The sequence below is a fragment of the Fukomys damarensis genome, unplaced genomic scaffold (assembly GCF_012274545.1).
Source record: "Fukomys damarensis isolate Sample0158 unplaced genomic scaffold, DMR_v1.0_HiC HiC_scaffold_36, whole genome shotgun sequence".
Classification (NCBI taxonomy): Eukaryota; Metazoa; Chordata; class Mammalia; order Rodentia; family Bathyergidae; genus Fukomys; species Fukomys damarensis.
Window position 1 is genome coordinate 28803269 of NW_022900948.1, and position 3716 is coordinate 28806984.

The 3716-nt window shown below is 38.8% G+C and overlaps 1 protein-coding gene across 4 annotated transcripts in view; it reads right to left on the minus strand.

Annotated features, from left to right (window-relative positions):
• The window catches only part of Ptbp3 (polypyrimidine tract binding protein 3), a 99039-nt gene that overhangs the window by 73240 nt on the left and 22083 nt on the right, over positions 1–3716 (minus strand). The gene's annotated exons all lie outside the window — the stretch shown is intronic.

Below are 3716 nucleotides of genomic sequence, written 5' to 3' on the forward strand. Positions count from 1 at the left end.
CTCCTGCCTCAGCCTCCCAAGTGCTGGGATTACAGGTGTGCACCACCACACCCAGCTGGGTTTACTTATTTATTTGCTTGTTTCATTTAATTATTTATTTATTCAATTCAAGAACCTGGAAACCAAGAGGCAAACAACCCAAAACACAGTAACGTTTATTCAGTGAGCCATTTTTAGAGAGTACCCAGTAACAAAAGGACATCACCCAAAAATGACCAACAGAGAGACTATGCGAAAATATTTGTAGATAATATATTTGACAAGAGAACTGTATCTAGGACACACACACACACACACACAAAAACTTAAAATTCAACCATGAAAGGACAACTTCATTAAAAAATAGGGAAATGCTGGTGTTGTGGCACACGCCTGTAATCCCAGCTGAGGCAGGAGGATCGCTTGAGTTCCAGGTCAGTCTCAACTACATAGTGAGACTCTGTCTCAAAAAACCAAAAATAAAATAAAATAAAAAATAGGCAAAGGATGTGAGTAGACATTTATCCAAGAAGATAAACATATGACCCATAAGTACATGATAAGATGCTCCACATATTTAATGAGGAAGGAAATGTAACCCTAAAACCATGTCAAACAAAAATTAATACCATCATAGGCAACACTTCCAGGAAAACAGAACAGTAAGCAATAACAACTAAACCTCTCCAAGATTAAGAATCCAGACAATGGAAAATAACAACTTAAGAAAGAAAAAGAGAGAAGTAGATCCCTAAGAGGCAGGAAACTGAAAAGACACAACACAACACAGAGAAAGGGACACTACACTTTATCCCTGGCTCCCAATTTCATGGCTTGTGGGAAAAAGAAACCAAATATACAAAGTGAAAGCTGGGGACTGCAGTGGACTTCGGGAGAAATGCAGTGGTGGAACAAACTGGCGGGTGCTATGATCTGCTCCCATGTGAGTCCTCTGAAAGACAACAGCTGGTGAGTAACTCCAGCTTAAGTCCCCACCATATCCCTGGAGAGGGTGCTTAGTCACATGCTACTCCAGGTAAGGGATGATTGTTCAAACCCAGGACTGAGAGCAGCCCCAGCATGGCTTCACTTTAGTGCTCACAGAGTTACATTCCCACAGTGACTGGGTGAGAGACAGCCACAGTCAGGCACTGGGCTGGACAGAGATGCCCTGAGGTGTTTGAGCTAAAAAAAAAAAAAACTTAGGGCCCTCATGGCTACATCAAAGAGCCCCATATCCCTTATAACCCCTATTGGCAAAGGCCAGCCTCAGCCTGAGATGCTCTGGATTTGAAATCCAGAGGGTGGTACCCTCACCCTAAATCTACTGCTTGCTGGTACCTGCATGCAGATGGTCTAGGAGATGACTACTTCTTTATCTACCAGCTTGAGCAGGGACATGTCTTGACTTGGACACTGCCCAAAAATTGTAGATCCCAGAAGAAAACCACCATTGAAAATCACAGAGAAATTTATTTTTTGTTTGGTTCGTGTTGTACTTTTTCTTCTTTCCCATCCTCCTTTCATGTTTACCAACTTATTTATGCTTGGGGAATTTTCTTTGTTTTTTCCTTGCTTATCTCTTTTCATTACTTTTTTCCCTTCACTTATTCCTCTTCTTGTCTTTAATTTTTCTCTTTAATTTGTTATCTTCTTTTTACTTTCCTATAATTTATTTTTTTTTCTCCCCTTTTATCTTCTATTTCTTACCAGTTTTTTCTCTTTTACCTAATTCTATAAACATCATTCTATTCCCCAACAGGATTCTTTGTACCATTTCTCTCTCTTCTTTCTCATATTCTAAGAGTTTAAGGTTTTAAATTTTTCCTCTTGCATTCCCCCATTCCCAAACCCTGTATTTTTACCAGGGATCGAACTCAAGATGACACTGAGCTACATCCCCAGCCCCTAAACCCTGTATTTTTAATAGTATAACCACAAAGCTTTATTAATCTTTCAATAGTTAACGGTAAAATTACTTTTGCATTATTTTCTATCACTTGTGAAGATACAGCTGTCACATTTAGTACATATTAGCTGTAAATCAATGTTTACACCATAATTGTGGATTTCTCCTCTAAGTTTAAGGGCTACTATAGCTGATTTGCCTGATTTTACCAGGGTCACAAAATTGTTGCTATTTCTCTGTAAAGCAACACTCAGAATACCTTTGTGATATTAACAATATTACAGTATGTTCCCAGAAAACTTGGTGTTTGGCCCAATACACTGCATCTCCCCTTCCAAATTAATGAAAGTTTTTAGATCGTGAGATTGAGGCAAAGGACTATAGTTAGCAACACTCACATACATCACCAAAAAATAACAATTTAAAGAGACCTATATGTTAGCAACAAACACTTTATCAGCATCCACAAACATCAGCACAAAGGAAAAAAAAAAGCAACAAAAAGCAGAAGACAAGACAACAAAATGCCTCCCAAAACTTCCAACTCCCCCGAAAGCAATCTGGGAGGTATTAAAGGAGAGAACAGCATAAGCTACACACCTGAATTACATGAAAGGATAACACAGATTAGAAAACAGATTGAGGTACTCAGAAGGATCATAGAACATATAACTAAACAGATAATGGAATAACCAAAATGATTCAGGAGCTTTCAGAAAACACGAGCAGCAAAATGATACAAAACACAAATGATCTAGTTAGCAAAGAATTATACTTCATGAAAAGGTTTCAATCAGAAATCCAGGAGATTTTAGGCTAGGGATTTAGCTCAGTCTTTCCGGGGCCTCTGAAGCACAAGGACCCCAGTTCAATCCCTGGTACTAAAAAAAAGAAATCCAGATTTAGAGCCCGGGCATGGTGGTGCAAGCCTGCAGGAGGATTACTGTGAGTTTGAGACCAGCCTGGGCTACATAGTAAATTCCAGGGCAGTCTCAACTACATAGTGAGACCCTGTCTCAAAAAACAAAACAAACCAAGAAGAAGAAAAGAAAAGAAATCCAGGAGATTTAAAATATGGGCAGCTGAAGCAACCATTGTGAGGACAAAATTTCAGAACTAGAAAACAGTAATTCTTTCAAAGACACCTTAAAAGCAACAAGAGAACATGAAAAATGGACCCCAAAACTGCTAAATGATGCAGAAAAGACTAACTGAAGAGTAACTGAAATAACTAAAACACACACACACACACACACACACACACACACACACACACACAAGACAATATAACATGGCATGAAAAACTTGTTCACATAAATAATGACAGACAGGCAGGGTATGGTGGCTCACGCCTGTAATCCCAGCACTCGGGAGGCTGAGGCAGGAGGATCAATGTGAGTTCGAGACCAGCCTGTGCTACATAGTGAGTTCCAGTTCAATCTCTACATAGGGAGACCCTGTCTCAAAAACCAAAACCAAAACAAACACACACTGGGCTGGGGATTTAGCTCAGTAGCACCGAGCTGCCTCACAAGTGGACGGTCCCGAGTTCAATCCCTGGTACCAAAAAAAAGACAAACAAACAAACAAACAAGAAGAACAGACTGGCAAAATGGGTCAAGAAGCAAAAGCCAATTATTTTCTTGCAAAAATACAAAAAATATATTTAATTCAAAAAAACTCACAGATTAAAAATCAAAGGATACAAAACAATGCTCCATACCTGGGGGGTAAAAAAAAAGCAGAAGTACCATAACTATCCCAATTTCAGACAATGTGGATTTTAAATCAAAACAGCAAAAAAAAAAAAAAAAAAAAAAAAAAAAAA